The 16,212-nt window shown below is 36.0% G+C and overlaps 1 long non-coding RNA gene across 1 annotated transcript; it reads left to right on the top strand.

Annotated features, from left to right (window-relative positions):
• The first annotated feature begins 1,582 nt into the window (after window positions 1–1,582).
• On the top strand, window positions 1,583–15,933 carry LOC125357739. Its single transcript, XR_007212193.1, has 3 exons — window positions 1,583–1,592; window positions 11,451–11,460; window positions 15,815–15,933. It is a non-coding gene; the product is annotated as an uncharacterized LOC125357739 (long non-coding RNA).
• Window positions 15,934–16,212: the final 279 nt, after the last annotated feature.

Below are 16,212 nucleotides of genomic sequence, written 5' to 3'. Positions count from 1 at the left end.
TATATAATGTACATTGAATATAATGACTTCATTTGACTAAGTTCTTCATTAGTATTAGAGATTTCAACACAAATCTACAGGTTGGAATTTAAGATGTTTAGAGAAAAAATAAAGATCAAATCTTATTTGATATTTATGAGAGTAATCAATGAACTACTTTGTGTTATACTTGCTATTCAACTCATATGTTAAGCATTATGGAAAATTTGAGTTATAAGAAATAGAATATGAATTCATACTCAAAAGTGCATATATTATTCAAGGAAATAAGTATTAAAAGTAAGAATGATGTACTTGATAATGTATTTACTGATGTACAACTAATCTTTCTGTTTCTAATATAGATAGAACTGGTGTAGGCTAATTGGTAATCATTGTTTATGGCTACCATGCAATAATGCTACAAGATGTCTATAGATACCCAGTTCTTATTGCCATATATTCTAGGGATCTTATCATAGTCATTATAAGACTTCCAAATCCTCTTTTCATATCAGAGACTTCCAATTCTACCTCTGATATTCTCACTACATGGAGATCAAATCACTGTGATATGTGGCTGGAAATAAGTCTAGGCCATTCAAAAAGAAAAAAAAATCCCACCAGCATTTTAGCTCAAATAAATACTTATTACCTCTTGGATATATTCTTCTCTGCACGAGAAAAAATGATCCTATTCTTTGCTGAAGTGAATGCTTTACCCTATTACTTTCATATAATTGTCTTTTAAGAAAGACTCATCATTCCTCACTTCTATATGCCAGGCTACAGTTAGCAGTTGCACCCACATTTTTATTAGAAAACAAACCATGCTTTATATATACACATATATAAACAAAAAGTAATAACCACTTAGACAATAAACAACAAAAATCCGTTTATCTCCTTAAGCAATGACCCATTTTCCTCATATTTATTGGAAAAAATAGTCTCTGTCAAGTCCACTTGTTTATTGTTAACTCTTACCTGCGCATTAGATTCTTCCCTAACCACTATTTTGAAAACCTTCTTAAGGGGCTGGGAATATGGCCTAGTGGCACGAGTGTTTGCCTCATATACATGAAGCCCTGGGTTCAATTCCTCAGTACCACGTATATAGAAAACGGCTAGAACTGGTGCTGTGGCTCAAGTGGCAGAGTGCTAGCCTTGACCAAAAAAAAAAAGAAGCCAGGGACAGTGCTCAGGCCCAGAGTCCCAGCCCCAGGACTGGAAAAAGAAGAAGAAGAAGAAGAAGAAGAAGAAGAAGAAGAAGAAGAAGAAGAAGAAGAAGAAGAAGAAGAAGAAGAAGAAGAAGAAGAAGAAGAAGACCTTCTTAAGGTTACCAAGTTCATACTAATAACTGCTGGAATTATGTTAAGCATAATGGGTTAAATCTAATTGGCACAATGATATTTATAGTGGCTATATTCTTTAAACTATATCATACTGCAATAAGCATGAGTCAATCTTAGCACACTAGCTCTAAATAAATATGTGGCAAATTTAAAGAAATAAAATTCATTTGTCTATGAAATACAAGAAAGTAGAAAAATAATACAATCAATGGTCTTTGGTCAATTTTCTATCATTTCAACTTACTAACGTTTGCTTCTGTTGAATCATAACCTTCTCTTGGGGACTTTTTCTCTGGGTGACTTTTATGAACTCATATCCTTCTTCTATCAGTTCATACTGTATTTGGAGGAGTTGGTTCATTTATGAATCAGTGAGAAAACCAGAAAGTTTTGAAGAGAGTTTAGACATGATGACTGAGGTAGGTGTAGGCTTTGTTAAGAGATATACATCAGGAGGAGTTGTATATAGTGGGTGCCAAGCTAAAGAGCTGATGAAAGCTGAGTAAGCCGGGCATTCTAGAGGAAATCTACAAATAGGAAAATGGTCCAGAATACATACTGAGCCATGTTGTAGTTAAGGAGAAGTCAGGTGGTTGAAATCCAGGCAAGAGAACCCCAGTCAGTATCAGAGAGTAAAGCAATGAGGTTCAGAGTGAGTTCTGATAAAACAGAGATGATAATCTTGAACTATATCATCATGAGAAGGAATCAGATTCAGACCTGAAATTCAGTCCTTTCATTTAGGCACAGATCCAAGGAACACAATGAGCAATAATTCTGATTAGTTAAGAATATCTGTTTACCAAGTTCTGGAGCCTGGGCTTAACATGAGGCAAAGAGAGCACTTGTCTTAGAGACAAAAATGTAAGGAAGCCACAGGAACAAAATAAATAAGACTTCTAATTAATGTAAATACCAGTGATTAAAATTTGAACTGTTAATCTCATTAAACTTCAGTTACAAAATAAAAGATAACGTAAGTCTTTAGGCATCTAATTACCAAATAGATTTTTAAAAATACCTTAAATATATAAGAAAAAAGGATTGCTCCAAATTTTGAGGAATAGGAAAGTATTTGTGAATTACAGTTGATTGAACAATTTTGAAGGCAGAAAAGACAGGCCTGATTTATATGTAAAAATAATGATAAAATAATTTTTGTACACATTTTCTATTGGAGATAGCATTCCATGGTTTTTTTTTTTTTTGGCCAGTCCTGGGCCTTGGACTCTCAGGGCCTGAGCACTGTCCCTGACTTCTTCCTGCTCAAGGCTAGCACTCTGCCACTTGAGCCACAGCGCCGCTTCTGGCCGTTTTCTGTATATGTGGTGCTGGGGAATCGAACCTAGGGCCTCCTGTATCCGAGGCAGGCACTCTTGCCACTAGGCTATATCCCCAGCCCGCATTCCATGTTTTTGAAAGAAATACTTGGAGTGGTATAAAATAGGAATTAGATTTTTGAAAGCATATTTTGAGTTACAAATATGATTTACAAATATACAAGCACATATAAGACTAGCATTCTTTTCTGTTTGTTTGTTTTGAAGATTAAAGGTGGTCTACTGGACCATAATAAAGTTTGGAGAAAGAACACAGATACATCTGAATCTTCTGTTTGCAACAGAGAAAATAAGTATCTGAAGCCAGGTGCTGGTGGGTCATGCCTATAATCGCAGCTATTCAAGAGGCTGAATTCTGAGTATTGTAGTTTGAAGCCAGCCTGGGCAGGTAAATGCCTGAGTATGTTATCTCCAATTAGCCATCTAAAATCCATAAATTAATCTTTGACTAAAGTTATAGAGCACCAGGCTTTGTTGAAAAAGCCATCGGAGGGACTGGGAATATGGCTTATTGGTAGAGTGCTTGCCCAGCATGCATGAATTCCTCATGCATTCAATTCCTCCATACCAAGTAAACAGGAAAAGCCAGAAGTGGTGCTGTGGCTAAAGTGGTAGAGTGCTAGCTAGCCTTGAGCAAAGAAAGCAGCTCAGGGACAGTACCAAGTCCCTAGTTCTAAGCCCCAGCACAGGCAAATAAGAAAAAACAAAACAAACAAGAAAAGGTCATGGAGAACAAGAGTTCAAACCCAAGAGCCAGCAAAAAAAAAAAAAAAAAAAAAAAAAAAAAAAAAAAAGAACGAAAGAAAGAAAGAAAGAAAATAGAATCTGTAAATAGATGACATTATGGAGTAAACTTGGGATTATGTTATATAAAGAATAAAAGGAAAATTCTAGTTTAAGAGTTTCCAGGTATCTTGTGCCTACTTATTTTCAATTTTATAAGCACTCTATTCTGCCTTTCATCTGTCCCCAAAAATGTTATCACTAGTGTTCATGAATGATTTTATGAACATCAGTAATGCATGGAAAAATACCTCAAAAATTCACCAAAGAATAAATACATCAATTATACATGAAGTAAAAATGAAATGCCTATGTCATTGCTGTCTTGGATGTTTTTATAACCTATAAACAGAGTGGAGGTTTTTTGTTTTTTTGACATAATGTGGCTGCAGGCTCCATTATTCTAAGATATCTCCTTCAAATTTTGTTTGAAAATTTAACATTAGTACTGGTAACTAAAGAGAAAATCACTGATCATTAGGAAACTTTATCTAATTTCATTGCAGATGGTGTTAATTAGGGTATGCTTCATTTAGCTACATGATTTGTTATATTTTTTCAAAACAGATCAAATAGATTATCTTCAATGAACATAGACAGGGGCTCAGGATATATCTCAGCAATATAGTATCCATGTATAAGTTCCAACCTCAACATTTTTTAAAAAAGGAGAGAAGGAAGGTACGAAGGAAGGGAGGGAGGAAGGAAATAAAGAAAGAGGGAAGGACAAAAGGAAGTAGAAGAAAGGAGAGGAATAGGCTATATTTTGTAATAAAGTAGACAAGTTAGATTATAGATTTTATATATGTGTACATATATAGAAGAGACAATCCCTCTAATACAGAAGAGGACAATAAGAAAAGGCATATAGAAACAAAAGCTTTTAGTTAGGATTAAATTTACAACCATATATGTATATATATTTGCTAGGGAAAATACAATATGTATGTAGTTCTGCATTGACTAAATTGGTGAAAACAGACTCAAAATTCATCAGTATCAGTAGCTTAGTATATACAATCCTCAAATGAGAGAAGACCTGGTGATCCTGAAATAGATCATTGATGCTTAGATATTGCAATTGGGTAGTGCTCATCAACTTTGCTTTATGTTGCCAAGCAATACAAAGTGAAGGCACTGGGAAAGAGATATTGAAATACATTAGGGCTTCGGCTTCTCTAATCTATAAACAAACATTATAGTCTGACAAAAGAACTTTCAACTCAAGCCCCAAAATCAAAATCAGAGAGATAATCACACAGTAGCTATGAGAGGTATTGAAGTATAACAGGAAGTATTAGATGACAAATGGCTAAAGTCCATTCCTGAAAATAATTTCATGAAGAAACTGAAAAAAAAAGATTATATTTTGTCCAAAACATTCACAGCTCACTTAACATTAGAATAACAAAGCACAAAATTATAGAAGAGAACAGACTAAATTTCATCAAATTTTATATAAAAATAGTTGTGATCTCAGACTTCAATATTAAACCTCTGCTTAGATACATACAAAGTTGACAGAATTATAGGTTCTAGAATATAGAAAAACTTGTATGTATTTTGTAAGGATGTTGTTACGGGGTTAGAAATGTTATGGGGTTTGAGAGAGGGGATTCCCTGTTCCTCCAAGAGTCCACCACTCAGAGACAGTCTCAAGTGAAAAGATGGATTTGGGGAATCATAAAGCAAATTTACTGGCCTGGGATGCAACACAGACTGGGGAGTTGAAACTACACCAGTGAAAAGTGGGCTAACCAGCCAGGGACACAGTGTAGACTTTGGCACTGCCACCGTGACACCGAGCAGTCCTCAAATTGTCCTCAAAATGTAAAAGTGTAGCACAGATGTAGGGACTTGTTGCAGGGGTACAGCAAAGAACAAGTGAAGCAAGCATGGCACAGATGTAGGAGGTTGATGCAGGGGGTAGAGCAAATAAGTTAAGCAATCCATTTACAGAAGCAGAATTTTGGGGTCAGGCTGACCTAATAATCAAGATGGAGTCAGCTGTATTTCCCCCATTTCCTACCATGTTTCCCTAATCAAGATGGAGTCAGCTCTACAACAGAAGTAATAAATATATAAAAACAAAAAACACATATCCCAACATATTAGTAAACAAACAATGAGCAAGGAATCTAAAAAGAAAAGATTGGGAAAAATTGAAATAAAAATGATTATAGTTCAAATACTTTAGAAATGGCAATGAATTTACATGTATTCATATTTTACTAAATGATTTTTAAAATAAAGTGACTCAATAACATTTGAAAGACAAACTTTAATTAAATGTGCTTAAAAAATAAACACATGCCTCAAGTTTGAAAACATTTAATGATTTTTATGTCAGAATAAAAAAAATATAGCCTGGCATGACTGGCACACAGTATTGCAATCCTATCTACTTGAGAATCTGAGAATTACAGCATTATGGTTTGGAGCCAATCAGGCAGAAAATTTCGTTCTTCTTAACCAATAGCCAAGTATGGTGATGGGTAGATGTCATTCTAAGCTGCATGGAAGGTTGAAATTAGAAGTGCTGTTCCAGGTCAGCCTAGGCAGAAAAGTAGGTAAGACTCCATTCCAAGGAAGGTAGGCTGGATGTAGTAGCAGGTCCCTATCAACCCAGCAACTATGGGAAAGCTAAACTGGGTGGATCTCAGTCCAGGAACTAAGCCAGGGAAGAAATGAGACCCTATCTTAAAAATAACTAGCGGAGAATAAGATTAGACATGTCATTCAATGGTAGAAAATCTGTCTAGAAAGCACAAGACTCTTATTTCAAACCTAAGAATCATCAGCAAATAAACAAGCACAAGGAGGAAGAAAGGAAGAAAAGAAGGAAGGAAGGAAGGAAGGAAGGAAGGAAGGAAGGAAGGAAGGAAGGAAGGAAGGAAGGAAGGAAGGAAGGAAGGGAGGAGGGAGGGAGGGAGGGAGGGAGGGAGGGAGGGAGGGAGGAAGGGAGGGAGGAAGGGAGGGAGCGAAAGAGTAAGAAAGGAATGAAGAGACAAAGAGAGAGAAGGAAGAAGGGATGAGGGAAGGAAAGAAGGGAAGAAACAAGGGCAGGAAAGAGGAAGGAAGAAAGGAAGGAAGAGACAAAGAGAGAAGAAGAAGGAAGAAGGCATGAGGGAAGGAAGGAAACATTTTATTTATTTTTAAATATCTATATCTGGAATATTTTAAAAGGTATTTCCAGAATAGACCAACAATCATTGAATAATCTCTACATATAAATATAACCCTGCAAATGTATATGGTTATAGAAATTATAAAAGTTTTGAGTTGAATTGCAGTGCTTGTTTAGCAAGTACAGTATCCTGAGTTCCAACCTCAGTAGCAATAAATAAATAAAATAAAATAAATGTATGTAAATTGAGTATTTGAGAGAACATAGAGTTATTTGTTCACAACTTGTAGAAAATCAAAGTAAATTTCAGGTTGTTTAAATGTGTATTTAAAAGAAAAGAAAAGAAAGATGTTAGTTACTTCGTTGAACTTAGAAAACTAAGCTTACAAAATTGCAGTAGAAATTAGAAATGTAAGTACCAATGAATGTGACCATGTAAAATCAAAGTCATTTAGTTGCAAAAGTTTGTAAATGATGACTCAAGTTTCAGTCCAGGGTGGTGTGTGGAGGTGTTTTTGGTTTAACAACACTGTCAGATTATGGATAAAAACTATTCTGTTACTTTATGTTCATTGTATGTCTATTGGCCTCTGAAATACCTAAAGTACAGTGAGTCTTTTCTGGAAAGGTGGAAGTACCACAGAAGAGAGGAGGGTAGTAAAAGCTCCCAGTCACTGCATGAAAGTTAAGGTTTACTACTAATGTTCTGAATGGCAGTAAGAGACTCACAGCAAGGATTCCTGTACTTCTTAGGTGATGGAAGATACATGGACTCTGGTTCTCCTACCCTGCCTTTCTTTGTTTTCCATCTCATCTGTGTGATGCATGCTTCAATGCATGCAACATTCCCATTATTTTTCATCATTTCCTGTGAGATACTTCCTTAGGGTCTCAGTGAGATCTGCCACCATTGCTGTATGCTCCATTTATTGCAGAACTAAATGAAGCATGCCGGGCAGCATCTGAAAACAATTAAAAATAATTGAAATGAGCCGATGACTCTACTAGTCTCATTATGTTTTTTACTTCATTCTGCGCACATTGGGGGATTCAAATTTGATCCTCCTATGCCTTGGCCTCCTGCTGGCTGGAGAGATTCCTTTCCCAGGGCATATAAAGAGCCATCGGTTTCCATACCAAGACTGTTCTCCAAATGACCATGCAGGGAAAAGGCCTGATAGCTGCCAAGAGGCTTCTGTTTGGAAAAAGATGTCTCTCTCCCTCTGATTCTCTTTCCCTCTCCCTCCCCCTCTCTTTTTCTGCTAGATGCCTTCCAGCAGCTGCTTTATGAATTAATAAACATCACTGTGAATATTCACATGTCCTTATTAAGTATTCACAAGCACATTAATCGAGTAGTACACATGCAACTCAGGGTATTAAAGTTAGCTTTTTTCTTGCCTTTCATTGAGAAAGAGACAGAGAGAGAGAGAATAAAAGAGAAAGACAGGCCAACAGATAAACAATAGAAAATAGGAAAATATACTAGGAAAGAAGACTAAAATATATGAAAAATGTTGATATATAACCACATGCAGGGATCAAAATCTGTACCCTACAAAATTAAGAAAAGTTAGGGAGTTGGTGGGGTTGGAATGAATGGGGGAAAAAGATGAAAGGAGTGACATTGATCATTATGCATTGCAACCAGAAATTGCTTTGCCGAATGGCAACTCCTTTGCAAACTAAAAATAACAATAAAAACAATAAAAATCCTCATTAATGTAACTTAGCTGAAATAAATATCTTAAAGCTTATCTTGCAACCCCTTTGATGGTTTAATTATGTGAAAATAATGCATGTAATGGCTTTCTAGAGAGTGTGAAAAAGACCATCCTGATATCTGGATCCTTTTTTCCTTCCTTCCTTCCTTCCTTCCTTCCTTCCTTCCTTCCTTCCTTCCTTCCTTCCTTCCTTCCTTCCTTCCTTTCTTTCTTTCTCTCTTTCTCTCTCTCTCTTTCTTTCTTTCTTTCTTTCTTTCTTTCTTTCTTTCTTTCTTTCTTTCTTTCTTTCTTTCTTCCTTTCCTTTCCTTTCCTTCCTTCCTTTTGGCTTCCCTCCTTTCACGTTCCTTTCTTTTTCCTTCTTTCCTTCCTTCCTTCCTTCCTTCCTTCCTTCCTTCCTTCCTTCCTTCCTTCCTTCCCTTCCCTCCTTCCTTTCTGCTTCCTTCCTTTCTCCTTCCTTCCTTTCTTCCTTCCTTCCTTCCTTTCCTCCTTTCCTTCCTTCCTTCCTTGCTCCCTCCCTTTCTCCCTCTCTTTCTCTCTCTTCCTCTTTCTTTCTTTCTTTCTTTCTTTTTTTTCTTTCTTTCTCTTTTTCTTTCTCTCTTTCTTTCTTTTTCTTTTTGCCTTTTTTTCTCCAGTCCTGGGGGTTGAACTCAGGGCCTGGGCACTGTCCCTGAGCTTCTTTGCACTCTACCACTTGAACCACAGTGCCACTTCTGGCTTTTTTTGAGTAGTATCTTGGAGATAAGGGTCTCATGGATTTTCTTGCCAGGGCTGGCATCCAGTCTCCTCCTGAGTAGCTAGGATTACTGGTGGGAGCCAAGTTGCCTGGTGGGACCCACTGTTTCCAAGTAGCAAAAGTATGCCTGTCTCTGTTTCTCCTATCTGTTGGACTATCTCTCTTGCTTTCTCTTCTTATCCTCCTCCTCTTCTCTTTCTTTCTCTCTAAAACTAGAAGATATAAAGAAAATTTATCTGAGAGGTATTCTTTGTGGGAATGTTAACAAGATTCATGGACATATATGAGGAAATGAGACCAGCACTTACTGTGAAGAATGACTTAGATGTGAAGCTGCAATAATATATGTATAGAAAGATAAACATGGGCTGGGAATATGGCCTAGTGGCAAGAGTGCTTGTCTCGTACACATGAAATCCTGGTTTGGATTCCTCAGCACATCATATATAGAAAATGGCCAGAAGTGGCACTGTGGCTCAAGTGGCAGAGTGCTAGCCTTGAGCAAAAAGCAGCCAAGGACAGTGCTCAGGCCCTGAGTTCAAGGACCTAGACTGGCAAAAAAAAAAGAAAGATAAAGATAGGTATTTTATTAAAATGATTGTATTTGTGAACATTATTCAACAAGCAGCACTGTGGATCTGCATGTTGGACAAAAATAGTACTAGGAAGCTTCAAAATACAATTTTAATTTTAATTTTATCCTTTTCAGAGATATCTGATTATTCTTAGGTTAATTTAAAGTGTTCTCCCTCTATCAACTGTAGGAAGTAGAGCATTTTCTTTTCCTTCCTTTCACTCTTCCTTTTTTCCTTCTTTTATTTCTTTCCTTCCTTCTTTCTTTTTCTTTCTCTTTGTTTCCTTCATTCATTCTTCCTTTCTTTATTCCTTCCTTGCATCCTTCCTTTCTTCCTTCCTCCCTTCCTTTCTTCCTTTTCTTTCTGCCTAATCTGGAGCTTCAACTTTGGGCCTTGCACTCTCTCTAGCTCTCTTACTTAAACCACACCTCCACTTCTGGCTTTTTCTTAGATAATTGGAGATAAGAGTCTTCTGGATTTGTCTGCTTGACTGGTTTTGATACTTGTATCTCAGCCTCCTGATTAGCTAGGATTATAGATGTGAGCCATTGATGCCCCAAAGCCATGGAACAATAATCAACACTATTTGTTCTGGATAGCTATGCTGATAGGACTGGAGAGTTACACTTTCTTCGGTTTCTTCTTAAATGTTAATGAGCAAGTTAACAGAAAGGAAAATTTCAACTTTTTCAGATAGAGCATTGTGATTGTTACCCCCCGCCCCCATCCTATGCTATTACACCACACTTCTGTTTCATTTCAAGGTAAATAAAACTTCAGCTTCTTCCCATGTACAAAAACCATGTCATTCAAGACAATAATAACTGGCATTTACTAAACACAACTATGAACCAGCCATTGTTCTTAGTGCTTGATAGGTACCATGTCTTACTACACAACACCCCATGAAATAGACGACTATTATTACTTCAACTTTTTTAGGTGAAAAATGCAGCTAAGTTGGGGATAACCTGCAATATAGCACTCAAAGGCATCACAAAAAGCTCTGACCCTGAGTTCTGGCTTTTGCATCTGTATTCTTAGCCACAACACTTGTTACCTGTACATACAAAGTCTGATGAGAACAGAGAAGGGGGCAACCTTTAGTACTTAGAGACACTTGAAAAAACAGGGAAAGGGCAGCAGGTTGTTATGAGATGAAGTCTACATCAATGCCTGGAAAGCTATAGACCTTATAATCTCCATTAATAAGATAAACTCTCTGCATCTGAAAGAAATTGGAAACTTGTAGAATATTCTAACTATGGAATCTTGGAAGATAGGCTTGAAATTCTATCAAATCCTGACTGGAAATTGATTAGGAGAAACTGAAATTGGATTAAAAAGATGCTTTTGTGGTTTACATTTTCAGTAATTTGCTAGGTGTTAAGTGTTATTGTAAGTCTTTATATTTGGAATACCAGAGGCTGGGAATATAGCCTACTGGTAGAATGGTTGCCTAACATTCATGAAGCTCTGGGTTTGATTCCTCACCATCATACGTACAAAAAAAAAAAAAAAAGCCAGAAATGTCATTGGCTCAAGTGGTAGAATACTAGTTGAGCAAAATGAAGCTAGGGACAGTGCTCAGGCCCTCAGTTCAAGCCCCAGGACTGGAATAAAAAAAGCAATACCATCTTTTAAAATGTACAGCTTCAAGTTTCTAAGAACATTGGTATAACCTCGATTTCACCGAATATGTTTTACTTTCAGTACAGATAAATCCTATTTGTGTGTTAATGCTTATAGTCTTGTATAGGTTATCATGTCTTTTTAATCTAGCTTCCACATATGAGAGTAAACATGCCTTGTTTCCCAGTCTGACTAAAGGAGGAACACAAAAGTGTAAGTTGTCTGAACATTGCAAATACTATCCATTGAAACAAACTCCAGGAAATGGAAACATGTTTCCTTTTTTTTTTCTGTTGTTGTTGGTAGTGGTGGTGTTTGTTTTGCTAATTTTTTTACTTCTAGAGGTTAAATTTTTGAAAAGGAGGAGTGCAGAAAGGGAGGGCAGAAGGGTGACAAGTGCAATCATTCTATTCATTATATACTATATGAAAAATTACCTGTGTAACTTGTGGGCAGGGTTGGGAGGGGGAAAATTAGGGGATAGGAAAAGAAGGGGTGACATTGCCCAAAATTAAATGTACTTATTACCTAGCTTATGCAAGTGTAGTCCCTTTGTACAACACATTAATCATAACAATAAAATTATAAAAAGAAAAAAAGATAAGTTTTTCCTTTTCCATTATTTAAAGAGGTTTGATAATATATCATTATTTTGTAGCATTTTTATTAAGTTGTATATTCCTCATTATAAGCAGTTTGATGTGTCTTATATACAATTTATTTTGCTAATTTATTTCATCTAAGATGTTTTAGCACTTTCTGATAATGGATTGGGTTTGAATTGTGCTGGGCTTTTAACCTATGTTTTCTCTGATATTAGGAATGACTGTGTTCACCTCCAATAGTTCTGCATTACCAATTTAACATATATGTATGTATAGAAAATCCATGAATGAATATCTGGGTAAACATTTGACAGACATGGCTTCAAACTTTCTAATCAGTTTTACTTAATTTAAGCAGATTTGGTCATTAAAAAGGTGATGTACAGAGGAGTTACAGTTACATAAGTCAGGTAATGAAGACACTCTTTGGATAATGTCATACCTCCTCTTACTCTCTCCCAAGTTTTCTCTCCTGACCCAGTCCACAAGTTGTGTAGTTCATTTTCAACAGTGTGTAGTGAGTACCACTACTGCATTTGCCCCTCTGTGTCTATGACATTTTTTCTTACTCTTGAATTTCTGTTGTTTAGAACACTTACAGAAGAAGGTCTATTATTAAACTATTTTTTAAATTTTATTTTATTTTATTGTAAAGGTGGTGCACAGAGGACTTACAGTTACATAAAGTAATGAATATATTTCTTGTCTAGTAATGTTATCCCTCCCCCTGACTCCCCTGCCCCCCAAATTGTAAAGTACATTTCCAATATAGTGTCTTGTGAGTATAGTTATTTCATTGGCTCACCCTTTTTCCTTTGTCTCACCAGTTTATTATTTCCCTTCCCTCCTCCAAATCAGATAAATGTATATATTAGACACAGGGCACCAAAAAAACAAAGCAACCAACCAAAGAGTAACAACCAAAGCTTATCATAAACCAATGAAAAAAAATTGAAAGATAAAAGAAATAACTTCATTCAATGAATTAAAAAAAAAAACAACCTCTTTTTACATATGTTTTACATATGTTCATTTCAATTAGCATCATTTTATATGGTCTTATATACATAGCTATTTAGCTATTGTGATCCACTGCTAGGATTATCCTAGACCCTTTACTAATTATTACTAATTTGGAAAACAATGGGGCCTATGTTTCTTTAGGTTTGGCTTACTTCACTTAATATGATTTTTTAAAAATTTTTTAAATTTTTAATTTTTTTATTATCAAACTGATATACAGAGCTGTTACAGTTTCATACTTCAGGCATTGGATACATTTCTTGTACTGTTTGTTACCTCCTCTCTCATTCCCCCTCCCCTTAATATGATATTTTTCCAAGTCTTTCTTTCCATTTTCTTACAAATGTGACAATGTCATTCTTTCTGAATTCCATTGTGTGTATGTATGTGTATATATATATATATATATATATATATATATAATATCACTCATTTTCTTGATCCATTCATCTGAGGGGCATCTGGGTTGGTCATCCATAGCTTAGCCATGGTAAACAATGCTTCAGTTAACATAGTTGTGCTGGTAGCTTTAGTGTGGCCTTGTTTATGATTGTTTGGGAAATGCCTGGGAATGGGATTACTGGATCACAGGAGAGTTCTATGTTTAGTCATTTTTTTTTTTGCCAGTCCTGGGGCTTGGACTCAGGGCCTGAGTTCTATCCCTGGCTTCTTTTTTTTTTTGCCAGTCCAGGGCCTTGGACTCAGGGCCTGAGCACTGTCCCTGGCTTCTTCTTGCTCAAGTCTAGCACTCTGCCACTTGAGCCACAGCGCCACTTCTGGCCGTTTTCTGTATATGTGGTGCTGGGGAATCGAACCCAGGGCCTCAGGTATAGAAGGCAAGCACTCTTGCCACTCGGCCATATCCCCAGCCCAGCCCCCCCTCCCCCCCTCCCCCCCCCCCCCCCCCCCCCCCCCCCCGCTTCTTTTTGATCAAGGCTAACACTCTAATACTTGAGCCACAGTGCCACTTCTGGAAACTTGTCAGTGTCCCAACTTCCCTTGGAAGTTTCTGTTCTGCTAATACTAAGGAAATAGAAGGAATCCCTAAAGCGCAAGGGGTACAAAATGATTATGACCTAAATTCTCAAGAATCCATCTCTGTTGATTATGCCTAAGGAAATTCCTTCAAAATATTTTTCCACCTCTTTAGTTGTACACTTCATTTACATAGTGGTCACATTAAAATATTCTCTCCAGAAAAAGTAATTTATCACTTGAATGACTTTCATGCAGATATGTAAGGATTTTACACAAACACACACATGCATAGCTGTAGAAATAAGCACTTATGTGTATGTGTAATTATCTTCTTCTTTCAAATTGTCTTTTTTTCACCCAAGTACAGGTGATGTTATCAAACAGGTTCTTAAAATAGTTAGCTCAAATTTCTTCTTTATTTGTTGCTATCGTATCTTAAGAATGTGCTGAACTCCTAAGTCCTTAGGTTCATGATCAGAATCCACATGGCTTCCACTAGAGTTCCTCTAAGTGTTGTAAATAGCACACAGGTGAGAAAGAAAGAGCAATGATTGACTAAGGATGAATTAAAGCAGTTTACATCATTTTATCATTGTGCTGCCCTCACCTTTTTCTGGTTGATAGAAAGGAGTTAGAGAGGGGTGAACAGACACAACCTAATACACTCACAAATAAAGCATCTGCTAAATTATTCATGTATTGCCTTATATCTGCTAAATGTTATAAGCAGATAGATGAAATTGGTTGCATAAGCACAATGTTATTCACATTACAAAAGGGAGACTATCAAGGGACCCTTGTAAAGAGGAAAACCTTTATCTTAAATTCTATATACATTTTGATTTATCTCCATTAGCTTCATAGAGACATTTACATAAAATTAATTTATTTGAGAATTTTTAAATGTTTAAATAATTTCAATTTTTATAAACAGGGAAACATTTCCATAGAAAGTCTTCACTATGACCAGCAATTGTAAACATTTCTTTCATTCTATTGATTGAGAGACAAGGTGGTTAAGTAACTGCTTTAAATCTTTTCTGCAAAGGCAAATAGGTATTAAATGTCACATTTTTTTAAAGTACAATATTTTGCCAGAAAATTCAATTCACCATTTCTTTTATGAGTTTAAGGTAAGAGCTTGACATCCCAAACAGATGCACATCTCTTCCCTTCCTTAAGTCCAGCCTTCCATGGTTCAGTTAAGTCCTCCTTTGAAATCACTGATATGCATGATTGGCTTTTGACTTCTAACCTCTGGGTAATAGAGATTAAGTATTACTTGAATGGAGTCAATGATGTTCACAATGGTTACTCTAATAACCACATTAGAATGTGTTGGAAAAGGTGGAGCAGGGGAATAGGGCAAGTATTATACAAATGAAGGGAGAAATAAATGCAGCTGTCTCTTTTCTTGTCTCCTTTATAAATGCCATGATAAAGTAGAAAATAGCCCATTTGTCCTTATTGCCTTTCCAACTAGGTGTTGGGAGGGTGCTGCTACAATTAGTGGGTCTTATTTGTTAACCTGTTCTTTCTTGCTAAGTCCTTTGTATCCAGAAAACAGTCCCTAATGCTTCGGTAACAACACCACCATGTCTTTCAGGGAAAATAAGGTGACTGACCAGATAGTAAACTCAAATTCTTTAAAATTTCATTTCAAAAATTTTAAATTTATTTTATTTTTGATTTAACACACATTAATAATATGAGGGAGTTTCATTGTGATAATTCCATAGACTTAATACAGTATACTTTGAAAAAGTCCATCCCCTTTATTATATACATTATATATATATATGTAATTGTTATTCATGGGAAACATTCTTTTAGAATTTGCAAAGGCCTGAAAACTATACTTCTCTTGATATTCATTTAGAAAAGCTTAGATTTAAAAAATATAATAACTGGAAAATAAATTTAGAGGTTTTTGACAAAATATGGTCTATTTATAAGCAGTAAATCACTATACAAGAAATATCACCAAATTCTTTTCATGCATAGAGCTCTCCAGCCATATAAGCAAAACATCTCAAAGGATTCATGTAGTTTTATGTGTGTGTATGTGTGTGTGTGTGTGAGAGAGAGAGAGAGAGAGAGAGAGAGAGAGAGAGAGAGAGAGATTTGGTAATGATAGGTATTTATTGACTTTGTTTTTGTATATTTTCTTTAAAATAATTTTGGCTCCTTCACCTGAAAGCAACTACATTTCTCATAATAGTTTCTAAAGAAGACATTCCTTGGGAAATCAATGAGAATTATATTAGTAAGGAGGCTGAGCATACATTTCAAACAATGTTTTGAAAAAACTGGAAAGGAAGGAGAATTACCTTCAGAAAACTAATGCAACTGGATTT

The sequence above is a fragment of the Perognathus longimembris genome, chromosome 9 (assembly GCF_023159225.1).
Source record: "Perognathus longimembris pacificus isolate PPM17 chromosome 9, ASM2315922v1, whole genome shotgun sequence".
NCBI lineage: Eukaryota > Metazoa > Chordata > Mammalia > Rodentia > Heteromyidae > Perognathus > Perognathus longimembris.
This window is presented reverse-complemented; position numbering and strand designations above follow the sequence as displayed.